The following is a 16,360-nucleotide window of genomic DNA, read 5'->3' on the forward strand; positions in this document are numbered from 1 at the left end:
GGCACGATGGACCTCAGGTCTGACCCAGTGGAGGCATTGCTTATGTTCTTATGTTCACCCTCAGCCTGCTCATCAGATGAGAAGGCATCCGCGCTTGTAACGCAATGACGTCATGGGCATGTGCGCATGCACGTTGCCCCTCCCGATGCAATCTGCTTTTCAAAACCGAGGCAAAGTGCTGGGTTTTGAAAAGCCGTCCAGACGCCTGGACATACCCTCTAAAAATAGGACCTGCTCGGTTAAATCCATACGTCTGGTAACCCTAGGTTCACGAATGTGTAAAAACAGGGTTAAAATATTCATGATCATATAACATAGACCCAGGGTTGTATATGTTTCCTGTACAGATCAATATAGGGTCAAAATTGGGCTGCTAGAGTTTGGTATGGGTTTGGGGGGGAAGTAATCCTATCTCCAGAGACCACTCAGTGCTACAGAATACATTTCTGATATATCAGGGATTAGAGGGATTTGGTGTGGGATTTATCAGCATTTCTGACTTCATTAGCATCTGCAATGTCTCTATATATTAGAAAGAGACAAAATCATGTTTACATCTCGAGGAAAAATAAGGAACTTGGAATCATAGAGAATTATTGATATTTCTAGGTTATTTACACAGCATTGTTTGCAATATGTATTATGCCTTTCAGAAGTCAAAATGTCTTCCTATAGTTGAAGCTTTTAACCTTGTCTACGAACTCTAGACATCATTTCACACTCTCTTTTTTTTCAGTATTTTACTGACAGAATAACCAGAGCAATATGAGAAATGTAAAAGGCATTACTGAAGCTGTTATTTCTCTTGCTTTAAAATCGAAACAGTTCTTTTTGGAGAAGGCTGCGGCGAGTTCAGCTTCAAGATGATGGAAAACCTCGTAATGCAATTAGTGATTATTGGTAGGTATATAGTTATTAAGGGATAACTGAAATCTTAGCGCATCTCTCGAACACAAGCTTAAATGCAGTGGAGGCTGAAAGCGCACAGAAGCAGTAGGAAAGATCCCGTGGTCCGCTGTAATAACACATGGCTTCCATCCTTGAAAAAAAATGTCTTTGTTCAGACAAAGCTTTTGCTTTGAGGGCTTATTGCATGTGGCATTTATTATTTGGGCTGCTTTCCTTTTAATCATTTCCTCATTCAAAAGCCACTTGCAAAACAGAGTGTTACCTGTTTGAACAGCAACGGGTTTGCCTTTCTGTAGCCCAGAAAAAAATGTCATTTTACAGTCTCTGAATACAGAAAATATATATGTATTTGGCAGCGCATGCATGAGAAGAAGACATTTTCCCCAAAATCACGTTCAAAAACTTAGGCCTCGCCTTTACAAAGCCGCGCTAGCGTTTTCAGCGCCAGCTGCGGCAGTAAGAACTCCAACGCTCACAGGAATTGTATGAGCGTCGGAGATTTCACCATTTCGGCTGGCGCTAAAAACGCTAGCGTGGCTTTGTGAAGGAGGGAGGGTTGTTCATAAAAGTGATGTCTCTTATACCTATAAGCTGGGGTTTTGCTCTTTAAATGTGTATATCGCTTCACTTCAAAGCGGTGGATTTTGCAAAACTGCATGTCTCAGGGGAGCCAATTAAGAAACCAAGCTCTCAAATTCCCATTTTTTTGAATTTTGTATTGTTTTCTTTTTTTCTGAACTCTAGAGATCTAAACACATATTCCTTCCCCCTTCCCCTTAATCTCTCTTCAAACCCCAGGTTCAAGTGAGCAGTTAGCTGGGGGTGTGATAGAGCAGGCGTAAGTTCTGGCCTGGATATACTTTGAAGGCTATGTGTGTTGTCATTACAAAAGAGGAAATATGCCCAAATAATGCCTAAAATATGCATTCTTCGAATCTATGTGGCATACATATAAAGAGTACAAAATGTAATGCCTTATTTGTATTTTGATGTTTTTCTTAAAATAAATTTTTAAAAATTAATAAATTGTGTATATCGTGCTCAGTCTCCTGAGGAAGGTAACTCATTACATTAAGTTTCAAGTTTCAAGTTTATTTATTCTTGATGAATCGCCTATTTAAATTGCTAGGCGATGTACAATAATATTAACATATATTAATAAATGAAACAAGCACAATATTAATGGTGACATAAAAACAAATTTGTTGTTAGTTAAAATTTAACACACTTAATAAACTGAGTGTAAACATAAGTTTAAAATAATTTTGTGGGTAAAACATACAAGACATGTGTGGTTAAGAGGGGGAATAGTTACAATTTTTGATAGAAGAGAAGAAAAAACATAAAAGGGAAAAACAAAAAGGGAGGTTATAATGGTTGTTTTAAAAAAATAAAAAAAAAACTAGAAAACTCGGTAACGGTATGAAGATAATCGATTTTTCTTTGTCCTAAGATCCATACGCATCTTTAAAGAGGAAGGTTTTTAACGTTTTTTTAAACAGTGTTAGGTCTTTTAGTTCTCTAATGTATTGTGGTAAAAGATTCCAAGAATGTGGGGCCATAACTGAGAACATGTCTTGTCTTCTGGTTCCTATCATTTTAATAGAAGGCACTGAAAGAAGATTAAATGAAGATGAACGAAGTGATCTTGTTGTACATTACATTACATTACAGATTTCTGTTCCGCCATTACCTTTCGGTTCAAAGCAGATTACAAAAAGAGTTATGTAAGAAGGGTTACAACGTTAGATTAGAGAAGGTTTCCAAGAGAGGGAAAAGTAGGATCTGGGGTTAGGGAGGGGATGGTAAGAGGGGGGTTAAGCTTTATCATGGTATTAAGCTTTATTAAGTTGAATGAACTAGTCACACTGGTGAATGAGAAATAAGAAGAAAAATTGACATTGTTCATATCACTAACACTGTTGTTTGCTTGGATGGATTTTTCACAATTTGCACGTTGGGACACCAGTGAAGCATTAAGGACCCGATATTGTGAGAATCTGGCATGCTGAATTGTTTTACAGCATAAGAAAAGATAAGTATAATATGAAAGTTATCTTGTTCCTGCTGTTAACAAGACAAAAGAATACCACGTGTTCACTGAATGCCTACTATTGAGTAAGGTAGGATAGGGAACAATATTGTGCAATGATGGCTCCTTGATAAACGTAGTCTTTGAATCTGCTTCAGATGTGACCGTGGTAGAGGTGACTGAGCACGATATACACAATTGATTAATTTTTTTTAAAAACTATTTTAAGAAAAACATCAAAATACAAATAAGGCATTACATTTTGTAGTCATTAAGATTTTGAATGCTAAGGGACTCATAATCGAAAGAGAAAAACGTCCAAAAACTGGCCTAAGTCGGCATTTGGACGAGCATTTCCCAAATACGTCCAAGTGCCGATACTAAAAACGGGTTTTGGACATATTTCTAAACGACCTAGGCCTACATAGTGCCGCTGAACAACCAAAGCTAAATGGAGTGTTTCGGGAGGAGTGTCGAGGGCGGGAGTTGGGCGGGACATGGGCCGGCTTAGACTTAGTCGTAAAACATGGTCTAAGTCACAAAAACTCACCTAAAGTCACCAGATAAGCACTGCAAACACATAAAATAGACCCACACACACTACCCCAGTTATTCCCGATCCCCCCCCCTCACACACACATAAAAATATGAATTACACCTTTAAAATTCAGCCTCCAGATCATCATCACCTGGCCACTTGGCATAGGAAAGCCTAGTCATCCAACACAGAGGCGGCTTAATCCATCTTGGGGGTGGGTTAGGGACTCATGCAGAGGAGGACCCATGCCCATAAGCCCCTGTAATCACTGCATTGATACTTAAACATGTGCACTCCCCTATACACCCCCAAAACCCTTTTTTACTGGCATATAAGTGGCTCCTGCAGCCATAAGGGCTATCAGGGTGGTAGATAAGTGGGTCTAGGGGATTCTGAAGGTGGCTTGGGGGGCTCACCGTGACCTATAAGGGAGCTGTAGTGAGGCACTCTTTTTGTGAAGTTCACAGCAGTGCCCTGTAAGGTACCCCACTATTTAGATGGCATGTCTGGGTGTGCAGTCCATCACTTTGCAGACCCCTCCCACGTCCAACAGGGCTTGTTCTAGGTGTTTTGGACTTGGACAAAAAGTTGGACAAAAATGTGGTTCCTATGAGCATCGGGAGCAGCGTGGGCCATTCACCGCGGCTTCCCACGCTAAAAACTGCTATTGCAGTTTGATAGAAGAGGGCCTTGGTTTAGATTGTGAGTCTAGTTGGGACAGAGAGGGTAGTTTTAATGTGCCTATTATATTATTAGCTTTGTAAACCGCTTAATACTTATGATGTCACATTCAACCAACAAATACAAATATGAACAGTTTCCAAGAAGGGGTGTAGAGGGAAATAAGAGGAGAGAGATTCTGAGGAGCTGCAGAATGAATGCACTTGTAAGTCAGTAAGAGGAGTTTAAACTGTAAGTGGAAATGGAGAGGGAGCCAATGAAGAGACCTGACGAGGGGGCTAATATGGGCATGTATGGATCTGTACCATTGAATTTTCAAAATCTGCGGGAGGTGCATCAGCCGAGGAGGACCCTAAGGGCTCCTTTTACTAAGTGCGCTAGCGTTTTTAGCGCGCGCTAACCACGCGCTGAACGAAACATACTAACGCAAGCTCTACGGAGGCGTTAGCGTTCAGCGCGTGCGGTATTGTAGCGTGCCCTAAAACCGCTAGCTCACCTTAGTAAAAGGAGCCCTGAGGTCTGAGGGCGCTACGAGGCTAACTTCCATGAAGGAGAAAACTGTTCGATACGCTAAATCTAGAGCAGGTAAAATTTTGGAATTCCCTCCCTGGCATCCTGTTTCTGACCGTTTACAGTTTAAAAAGATGATGACAGACACAATTGTTTGTGGAGGCTTTTTTTTGAAATTGTGTTGGAAGGCATATTTAATAAGAACTCTAGATTGTGATTGTTGCACTTTAATTAGCGGGGATGGATAACACATAAACGCGTTGAGTTTTTTTATATTATTTTAAGTGGATTAAATTACTTTGTGATTGGAATGTCATTGAATGCATTTTGTAGAAAGAAACATAGAAACATAGAAAGATGACGGCAGATAAGGGCTACAGCCCATCAAGTCTGCCCACACCACCGACCCTCCCTTTTAAGTCTAATTGTAATACTGCCATTCTACTGACCCGCTCTTTCAAGTCTATACCCTAGTGATCCTATCCTTTGGCTGACCCTCGTAGGGATCCCACATAGGTATCCCATTTATTCTTGAAGTCTGGGACGCTGCGTGCCTCGATCACCTGCATTGGAAGCTTGTTCCAGTGCTCAATCACTCTCTCCGTGAAGAAGTACTTCCTGGTGTCTCCACGAAACTTCCCTCCCCTGAGTTTGAGCGGATGACCTCTTGTGGTCGAGGGTCCCTTCAGGAGAAAGATATCATCTTCCACCTCAACCCGTCCCGTGATGTACTTAAATGTCTCAATCATGTCTCCCCTTTCCCTACGCTCCTCGAGAGAGTAGAGCTGCAATTTGCTCAGTCTTTCCTCGTACGGGAGACCCTTTAGCCCCGAGACCATCCTGGTGGCCGTCCGCTGAACTGATTCAACTCTGAGCACATCTTTACGGTAATGTGGCCTCCAAAATTGCACACAGTATTCCAGATGAGGACTCACCATGGCTCTGTACAATGGCATCATGACTTCAGGCTTCCTGTTGACGAAGCTTCTCCTGATACAACCTATCATCTGCCGTGCTTTAGATGAAGCCTTCTCCACTTGAGTGGCAGCTTTCATATCAGCACTGATGATTACTCCTAAGTCTCGTTCTGCCGTAGTTCTGGTTAAAGTTTCTCCATTCAGGGTGTAAGTTCTGCAAGGATTTCTGTTACCGAGATGCATGACCTTACATTTCTTGGCGTTGAAGCCCAGCTGCCAGATCGAGGACCAACTTTCTAGAGTACGCAGGTCTTGCTCCATAGCATCCTTTAGATTATAGTCGTTTACTATATTGCATAGTTTGGCGTCATCAGCGAATAAGGTTACCTTGCCTTGAAGCCCTTGAGTCAGATCCCCAATGAATATGTTGAAGAGGAGAGGGCCCAGGACTGAACCCTGTGGCACTCCGCTAGTCACTTCCGACATTTTAGAGAGGGTACCATTAACCACCACCCTCTGAAGTCTGCCACAAAGCCAATCTTTGACCCATGTAGTTAGAGTCTCTCCTAATCCCATCAATTTCATCTTGTTCAGCAGCCTGCGGTGTGGGACGCTGTCAAACGCTTTGCTGAAGTCCAGGTACACGATGTCCAAGGACTCGCCTGAGTCCAGTCTTTTTGTTACCCAGTCAAAGAAGCTGATAAGATTGGACTGGCATGACCTACCTTTGGTGAATCCATGTTGACTGGGATCCCGGAGATTTTCCTCGTTCAGGATCGTATCTAATTTATACTTAATTAGTGTTTCCATGAGTTTACACACTATTGAGGTGAGGCTTACCGGTCTATAGTTCGCAGCCTCAGCCTTGCAACCCTTTTTATGTAGAGGAACGACGTTGGCAGTTTTCCAGTCCAACGGAACTTTTCCTGTACTTAGTGAGAGATTGAAGAGCACTGCCAACGGTTCCGCCAGAACATCTCTCAATTCTCTGAGCACTCTTGGGTGTAAATTGTCCGGTCCCATGGCTTTGCTTACCTTGAGCCTTGCCAGTTCGTTGTAGGCGTCCCCAGGTGTGAACTCAAAATTCTGAAACGGGTCATCCACGCCTTGTTTTACTTTCAACTGTGGTCCGTGTCCTGGTGCCTCGCAGGTGAAGACTGAGCAGAAATATTCATTTAGTAGTTCTGCTTTTTTGGAGTCCGCCACTGCGTAGTTTCCGTCCGGTTGTCTAAGGCGTACTATACCGTCTGTGTTCCTTTTCCTATCACTGATATACCTAAAGAAGGATTTGTCCCCTTTTTTAATGTTTTTTGCCAGAGTTTCTTCCACTCGAAGTTTGGCCTCCCTAACTGCTGTTTTGACCGCTGCAGATCTGGTCTTATATTCTACTTTAGTTTCTTTTCTCTGCGTACGTTTGTAGGAAAGAAATGCTTTTTTCTTTTCCTTAATGAGGTGCGAGATCTCTTCAGTGAACCATTGGGGTTTGTTGTTTCTTTGCCGTTTATCTACTGATTTTATGTAGCGATTAGTTGCTTCGTGTATGGATGATTTAAGGTACGACCACATAGTTTCCACATTGCCGGTCTCTGCTTGGTCCTGCAGCGTCTGATGAACGAAATCTCCCATGCGTGTGAAGTCAGTGCCCCGGAAATTGAATACCTTTGTTTTTGTAATTGATTTAGGGGATCCTTTCCCAAGGTTGAACCATATCATGTTATGGTCGCTGGAGGCTAGCGTATCTCCTACTGAGACCTCTGAGACGCTTTCCCCGTTGGTGAGTACCAGGTCTAGGATCGCCTGGTCCCTAGTGGGCTCCGTTACTATCTGTCTGAGATGTACTCCTTTTATGGAGGTCAAAAGCCTCCTGCTGCTGCTGGTTGTTGCTGAAAATGGGTTCCAGTCTGCATCAGGCATGTTGAAGTCCCCTAGCAGTACAGTGTCGCCCCGTAGAGTTATATTCTCTATGTCTTCAATTAATTCTGCGTCCATGTCTTCCGGTTGTCTTGGAGGTCTGTATACCACACCAAGATACAGGCATTTTTTGCCACCTCTTGCCAGGTTTACCCAGAGGGACTCCCCGGTGTACTTGACATCAGTGATCCTGGTGGTTTTGATGTCCTCTTTAATGTATAGTGCTACCCCTCCACCTAACCTGCCCTCTCTGTCCTGACGAAGTAGATTGTACCCCGGTATGGCCATATCCCACCCATGTGCGTCTGTGAACCAAGTCTCGGATATTGCCACCACGTCCAGGTTGGCATCTCCTATTTCAGTTTCCAGTTCTAGAATTTTATTACCTAAACTGTGTGCATTAACATACATGGCCCTCCACACTTTGTGTTTGCTGAGTCCCTGTAAGGCTATTCCTGTCTGAGTCTGTGTGGCTCCTAGAGAACTGTTTGCAAAGTGGGTCCTTACCTCAGAAACAGAGTGTCGACTCGTCCCATCAGGATAGTTCCTTTCCCCCCCAGTATATGAGTAGGTCCCCTCCCCCAACTTACCTAGTTTAAAGCCCTGCGAAGCAGGCGGGCTAATCGGTGTCCGAAGATGTTCTTACCTCTGCTGGTCAAATGGAGTCCGTCTGGTCCCTGTAGTCCCTGCAGCGCCTCTCCATGATCCAGGAATCCGAATTTCATATCTCGACACCATCCTTGTAGCCATTCGTTCGTTCTCAGGATGCATTCTTCTCTGGCTCTTCCCTTGCCTCTAACTGGGATGATTGATGAGAAGACTACCTGCGCACTCGTCTGCTTCAGCCTCTCTCCCAAGGCTCCGAAGTCTCTGGTGATGGTCTCCAGGGTGTTCCTGGCAATGTCATTCGTACCTATATGGATAAGAAGCATAGGAAAATGGTCATGAGGTGTAAGTAGTTTACCCAGGCTGGTGGTGACATCTCGTATTTTGGCTCCAGGCAGACAGCAAACCTCCCGTGAGTGTGCATCTGGTCTGCAGATTGGTCCCTCGGTGCCCCTCAGCATGGAGTCCCCAATGACTATAACTCTGCGCTTCTTCCGTTGTGGGGGAGGGAAGTCGGTCAGCAGATGGAGTTGCGTGTTGGGCCTGCTCCTGTTCTTCGAGTTCTTCGTGCTGGGTCTGCTCCTGTACTTTGTCGGCAGCTTCTTCCTGAAGAATCTGAAATCTGTTCTTTAGGACGAGTTGAGGGGTTGATGTAGGGTTGGCCTGTTGGGAAGAAAAAGAAGAGGATGAAGAGATTGAAAAAGGGGGGGGGGGGATCTTCTATGTTTACCTGTGGAAGAGGTCACCAACTGCCAGGTGTCATTGCCGCCAGCCATTTCCTGTATCCCAAATGTTGGCTTCAAAGCTGATGATTTGGGCGTCTCGAGAATGGACTTGTCATGAGTCTGCTCTGTAATTTGGGACAGCTCCTGAACGACTCCGTCGATGTAGGCTTCATCCTCTCGGATGCTTCTCAGGCGAACCACCTCCTCCCTGAGGTTCCACAGTTCCTGCAAGAGGGCTCCATCTAGCTGAGCGGCCTCCTCTGTCTGCGTGGAGACTGTAGTGTAGTGCCGGGGGATGGATTCGGTCTGCACGGAGACCTCTGTCCACCGTCCAGAGTCCTTCTCCCTCTGCACGCCATCCGTGATCTCCTCCTGGATCCCCATGGTGGCTGGCATGCTGGATTTGATTGTAGCCTTGGCGCTTCTAGTCCTCCCTGCCATTTTCAAGTTGTGAATTAGGTTTGCCTGTCAGTAAATTAGAAAAAGAAAAGAAAGAGAGTTAGAAAAATCCTACTGAGAGCTAGTGCGATATTATGAAAGATTTGGGTGTCTGAGAGGATAAGAAGTTAAGAGCTGAGGGTATCTGAAAGGGTGGCTGAGTGTGAGTTAGTGTGAGAGATGTGAGTTAAGTATGAGGGTTAGTGTGATTAGGGGTGGTCTAGGGTAAAGGGATAGGTTGCTGCACTAAGGTATCCTTAGTCGAGTGTAGTTTGGCTCTCAAGGCTCTCCTCAAGGCTCTCCGCAAAGGCGCTCACGCTAAGGCGAGCGCATTTTCCGCTCGCCTTCGCTGCGCGCCGAACGGCTGCGCGCCGTTGGCTCGCCTCCTTTAATGGAGGAGCCCGGTCGCGAGTCGCTGACGCGTTGGGGGTGGGCGGAGCTTTCTCTCGCCGCTTCCCCGAAGATGTACCCACGTGGTCCGGCGCTCCTACGCCCTCCTCTGCCTCCCCTTAAGCTCCTCTCTCCTCCTACCCGATCTTCTACTCTCCTGCTTCTCCTCTGCAGCCGATCAGCGCTGTGCCCGTTGGCTCGCCTCCTTTAATGGAGGAGCCCGGTCGCGAGTCGCTGAAGCGTTGGGGGTGGGCGGAGCTTTCTCTCACCGCTTCTCCGAAGATGTACCCACGTGGTCCGGCGCTCCTAGCGTGCAAACATTAGGTATGTGCAAACATTAGGTATGTTAAATGGTGTCAGGTCAAAAGCGCGCCGGGACAAAGGCACGAGCAGACAATTGAGCGCAGCGCGGAGGCGCACGCCGAAGAAAATTACTGTTTTTAGGGCTCCGACGGGTGGGGCGTGGGGGGGAACCCCCCCCCACTTTACTTAATACAGATTGCGCCGCGTTGTGGGGGGTTTGGGGGGTTGTAACCCCTCACATTTTACTGAAAACTTCACTTTTTCCCTGTTTTTAGGGAAAAAGTTAAGTTTACAGTAAAATGTACCTACAACCCCCCAAACCCCCCACAATGCCGGCGCGATTTGTATTAAGTAAACTGGGGGTGATCCCCAACAAAACCCCCCGTCGGAGCCCCTAAAAACAGTAATTTTCTTCGGCGCACGCCTCCGTCTTGCGCTCAGTTGTCGGCGCGCGCCTTTGTCTTCCGCGTTGTTGTCTATGAACCATGTTAAATCATTGCAATATAGTTTATTTGACAGGATATCAGAAACATTTCTGTAAATTGTGAATTATTCAAAATACAACTGACTTGAAGAAGTCAGAGCATGTGACTTCATACTATAAGATTTTGTACTGCTCCCTGTGGAAGCCAGAGTATAATTTGTTTAGATGCATTTTTTTTAAGTTTTACATGGCTTGTCACCAGATTAGCTAATTGATCAATTTCCATTTGCTCTATCAAGTCGTTCTTTGCATAATCCTTCTTTATTTGTTTTTCCATCTGTAAAGGATTGCTCGCATCAGAGATTTGTCAATAGATGAAACTGCTACTGGGATTCTGAGTTTTGTCCGTTGGTTTAAAATTCCGTATCATATATGCATTGCAGGACGTTATTGAAAACTTAAGTGTATTCTAAATTTTTTGTAGATTAACATGTGTTTACATATGCTGATTTGTATAATTTGCTGATAATGTTCAGGCTACAATATTTCTTTTGTAAACCACCTTGAATCGAAAGGTATTGCGATATACAAATTTTTGTTATGCAGCAGAATTTTTTAACAAATTAAAGGGGTCAGCGGCGTGAATGCTCCGACACTCATGGGAATTCTATGAGCTTTGGAGCATTTACCTCACCGACCCGCAATAGAAGCCTCTATCGTAGTTTTGTAAAAGCCAGCGTTAGTGCGTAAATGCAAGGGATACACACATGGGTGAGGTTTCCAGTAATGCATGAAACTTACAGAATACCTTCAAAATATCTAGATTGGTAAGGTAAAACTTCCCTCTTCTAAATCTGTCTTGGCTCTGGCCCATTAAGTCATGTTTACATGGGCCCAACCCGACCATGTGCCTCAGGCCGCGCCCCCAGGTGGGACCTAAGGCTCCAGGGCCTATTCTGATTGGCCCACGCGCCTTAGGCCCCACCAGTAGGCGGAGCTTTGGGACGGATGGGCCAATCCGGCCTCATTCCGTCGTTGGCTGCCTGCCGGACAGGCGGGTTTGGCTCCCGTCTGTCCGGCCAACTACCAAAGGTACGGGGAAGGGGGGTGGGGGTGTCGTGGGGGTCGGCCAGGGGGGTCGTGGGTCGGCTGGGGGGGCGGTCGGAGGTTCTTGGGGGGGGCGGTCGTTGGAGGGAGGGGGGTTTGCGTCGAGGGCAGGAGGGCCTGGGATCCCTCCTGCCCGTAATGTAGTGCGGGGTGGGGGTAGGGGGTCGCCGTGGCCAGGAGGGTTTGGGCTCCCTTCTGGCCCGATATTGTCGGGGAGTCGGCGGTCCTTCGGGGTGGGAGTGCGAGTGGTCCTGCCGGGGGGGGGGATGTATCGGACGTCGGGGCAGTGCACGGAAAGTCAGGGCGGGTGAACGGAGAGTCGGGACAGCGCACGGAGAGGCGGGGCAGTGCACGGAAAGTCAGGGAGGGTGAACGGAGAGTCGGGACAGCGCACGGAGAGTCGGGGCAGTGCACGGAAAGTCAGGGAGGGTGAACGGAGAGTCGGGACAGCGCACGGAGAGTCGGGGCAGTGCACGGAAAGTCAGGGAGGGTGAACGGAGAGTCGGGACAGCGCACGGAGAGTCGGGGAGGGCGAAAGGAGAGTCGAGGTGGGCAGAGGAGAGTCGGGGCGGGCGAAAGGACAGTCGGGCTGCATGCGCGGTATACCCGTGAGCGCGGTTTACAAAAGTTTTTGTACATAAAATCGTGGTTTCTGCGCACTATACCCGTGTGCGCGTTTTACACGGGTGCGCGTTATCTGCGTGAAAATACGGTAAATGTTATTCCTAGTTGAAAGAATTGCCCTTCATATAGCTAATATAGACCCACAAAGGGTTTCAAAAGCATCCATTTTTGTTTTTAGGAAGAGATTCATCCAAGGTAATATTCCGCAGGTACAGTTTAATATAAAACTTACAATTTTGGTACTATACAGTACTATATTATATCTTATATTTCGCAAGTTTCAATAAAGATTCAATGTGGATCACAAAACAGTTATACCTCATTCTAGAAGAGTATAATTCAAACCACGCTGACTTTTACAAAGCTGCGGTAGAGGTTTCTGGTGAGGTAAATGCTACGACGCTCAAAGAATTCCTGTGAGAATTCCTATGAGCGTCGGAGCATTTACCTCACCGGCCCGTGCTATTAACCTCTTAATAACAAATCAAAAAGCATTATCAAAGAGATAAGATTTCAATGCCTTACAAAAAAAGATAGTATGAATTCAATTGTCTTAACTGAAGTGGTGAATTATTCCAAATGTTAGCCCCTTTATATGCAAAAGTAGATTCAAACAAACTGGACATTTTCAAAACTGAATTTTTTATCTTTCCAGTCTTTCTGGTTGTTTTGTTTCCAGTATGTCTAAATCTTAAAGGGGCATGTTAGAGGTATGTTTTGGGTGGGATTAGAGCAGGTTTAGCACTTGGACGTTTCTATAAAAGGTCCAGGAAAAGATTTGGATGTTTTGGGTGAGATCTCTTTTTAAAACAAATAAGAGCCAAAAAGGTACCCAAACACACCAGATGACCCCTGGAGGGATGAAAATATGACCACCACACACTCCCCAGTGGACAGTGACTCCCCTCTCACCCCCTAAAGAGCTGAATAAAACAGTACATACCTGTCTCCAGGGATTCAAGACAAAGTTCCTGCTGAACCAGAACGTACGCAGGTAAGGCTAGGCTCAGGGCACTGGTCTTTGACCTAAGGGCCGCCGCGTGAGCGGACTACTGGGCACGATGGACCACTGGTCTGACCCAGCAGCGGCAATTCTTATGCTCTTATGTCTCTACGACAGCAACACATAATATGGGAAATCCTAGTAAAGTAGTAAGCAGGTGTGCGGAATAGCCTGATGGGCGGTGTAGTGAACCATAGAGAGGGGGGACCCAAGCCAATATCCCAGTCTAACCACTATGGGCTCCTTTTACTAAGGTGTGCTAGCGTTTTTAGCGCATGCAGGAAATTACCATGCGTTATGCTTCTAGAACTAACACCAGCTCAATGCTGGCATTAGCGTCTAGCGCGTGCGGCATTGTGGCACGCGCTATTCCACGTGTTAAAGCCCTAACGCAATTTAGTAAAAGGAGCCCTATATTTATGGTGGAAAGTGTGAGCTCACCAAAATCCTACTGTACTTCCATATAGGTGATACCTGCACCATAAGGGAAATTGTGGTGGTAAATAGATGGGTTTAGTAGGTTTTGGGTAAGTTTTGGAAAGTTAAAACATCTCGCAGGTTCGAAAATGGCCATTTCTTCTGCCCAATATTTGGAAGTCTTTTTTTTTTTTTTTTATAATTCTTTATTCATTTTCAAAATTACAATAAGTGTTATATATATTCAATCACATTAACAATAAATACGTCTTGTGGGAATCATCCGAAGTCGGACTTAGACATCCTAATGAAAATGTCCCTCTAAGTGCAAAACTTTACTGCACTTCAGGAAAAGGACCCCACAGTAGCCGAATATTTCTTTCATTTGGCCTGAGGAAAAAAATGCTTTTGGAAAAGCCAGCATGTGTGCAATAATTTAAATGACACTACAAAATTTGAATTTGAAAAGTGATCCAGATCAATTCTGCTTATGTCATAGACCCCAGAAGGTGGGGAGTATCCCACTAAAAGATTTACTACCTTAATTCTACCATATGCCAATAAAAGGGTGAGAGGGGAGATGGGTAATGCCCTTAAAATTTACTGCCTTGGTTCCAGTGTGAATTGAGGGGGCTGGAGGAAGAGGGTAATCCTCCTAAAATGTACTGTCTGTGTTCCCTTTTATTGCACAAAAGAGCATGTGCATTATTCAGAATTCTGCCACAAACTCAGAAGTCTTATGTATTTCCGTTAAAGCAGCAATGCAAGAATTGTAAATTTTGTCTTCTGTGCAAATCTCATCCAACCCTTACACTGCAAAGCAATAATATACAGATAACAGGGAGAAAAAAAATGAGGAATTATTCAAGAAAATGCTTTATTTCATGAACCAACTGGTGCTGAAAAGAAACAGATGTTTGCCCAGAAAACTGTAGCTCTCTTCCCAATTGCAAGCAGCTTTGAGTAATGGTGTGGGCATGCCCGTTGCAAATTCCACATCGACTCTTTCTCCTACAGCAGTGAGTGGAACAGCTCTGGTTCTCTGCAGGAGCTGTGCCATTTCAAGTCAAACCATCCAAATGTTTGATATTTTTGCCCTTTTAAAAAAAAATAAAAATGTACTCTCAACATTTATTGCAGCCTTGGGAAGCTGTTCAAGGTTACTGTGAAATATTTGCTTAAGGGCTTTCACCCACACTGTACATTACCAAACAGAGTCTGTGACAAAAGCAAGACAGCCTGTCTAACATCCAAAGGTTTTGTTTTGCCCTTTGTGTTTCTTTAGGGTTAGATGCTGGCTGCAGCTGTTAAAAAAATTGCCTTTCCTACACATACCCTAAGCCTTTTGCTCTCTCACTATTCATATTGGTTTCTACTGTTCAACACATTACAACCACACTCAAAGCGGTTTACAAACCAGTATTTCAAGCATTTTCCCTATCTGTCCTGGTGGGATCTTAATGTACCTGGGGCAATGGAGAATTAAGTGACAGATAAAGCACACTCAGACAAAGGCACACTATTCCCTAATATTGCACACTCTACAAATAGAGCACACCCAGACAATGGTATGCTATGCTGTAATACAGCACAATAAGACAAAGGCACACTATTCTCTAATATTGCACACTTCGCAAATAAAGCACACTCTTTCAGATAAAGGTGCGCTATTCTCTAATATTGCACACTTCGCAAATAGAGCACACTCTTTGAAAGGCATGCTATTCTCTAATTGCATACTCTTCGCAAATAGAGCACACTCAGACAAAGGCACTAATATTCCCTAATATTGCACACTCTACAAATAGAGCACACTCAGACAAAGGTATGCTATTCTGTAATAAAGCACAATAAGAGAAAGGCACACTATTCTCTAATATTGCACACTTCGCAAATAAAGCACACTCTTTCAGATAAAGGCGCGCTATTCTCTAATATTGTACACTTCGCAAATAGAGCACACTCTTTGAAAGGCATGCTATTCTCTAATTGCATACTCTTCGCAAATAGAGCACACTCAGACAAAGGTATGCTATTCTGTAATACAGCACAATAAGAGAAAGGTACACTATTCTCTAATATTGCACACTTCGCAAATAAAGCACACTCTTTCAGATAAAGACGCGCTATTTTCTAATATTGTACACTTCGCAAATAGAGCACACTCTTTGAAAGGCATGCTATTCTCTAATTGCATACTCTTCGCAAATAGAGCACACTCAGACAAAGGCACTAATATTCCCTAATATTGCACACTTTTTGCAAATGGAGCACACTCAGACAAAGGCAGGCTATTCCCTAATATTGCACACTATTCACAAATAGGGCACACTTCATCTATTGCAACTATTTATCACTTACATAGCGCTGAAAGGCATATGCAGTGCTATACTTTTTGACATTTAATAGACGATCCCTGCTCAGAAGAGCTTACAATCTAACTTGGACAGACGGACATGAGTTAGGAGTTGAAAGCAGACAAAGGCATGCTATTCCCTAATATTGTACGCCATTGACAAATAGGGTATACTCTTTCAGACAAAGGTGCACTATTCCACAATAGTGCATATATCTTGGAAATAGTGTCAAGTATTTATGACTAGATCTCAGAAAACAACAGTGCAATTGGCTGGCAAAATCCAACATGGAAAAAATAAAAATAGCAAGCCAATGTGAAGATAAAAGCAGACTTATTTAATTCACTTATCTCACTCCAGGTTCTAAAAGCAGATGCTTATCCCGGCCATGTTTCACCTAGGGCTGCATCAAGGAGGTGATGCTTCGGAAGGGCTGGGTCAGAAGATAAGTACCAGGCATTTACCAGC

Source organism: Geotrypetes seraphini, chromosome 7, assembly GCF_902459505.1.
Source record: "Geotrypetes seraphini chromosome 7, aGeoSer1.1, whole genome shotgun sequence".
NCBI lineage: Eukaryota > Metazoa > Chordata > Amphibia > Gymnophiona > Dermophiidae > Geotrypetes > Geotrypetes seraphini.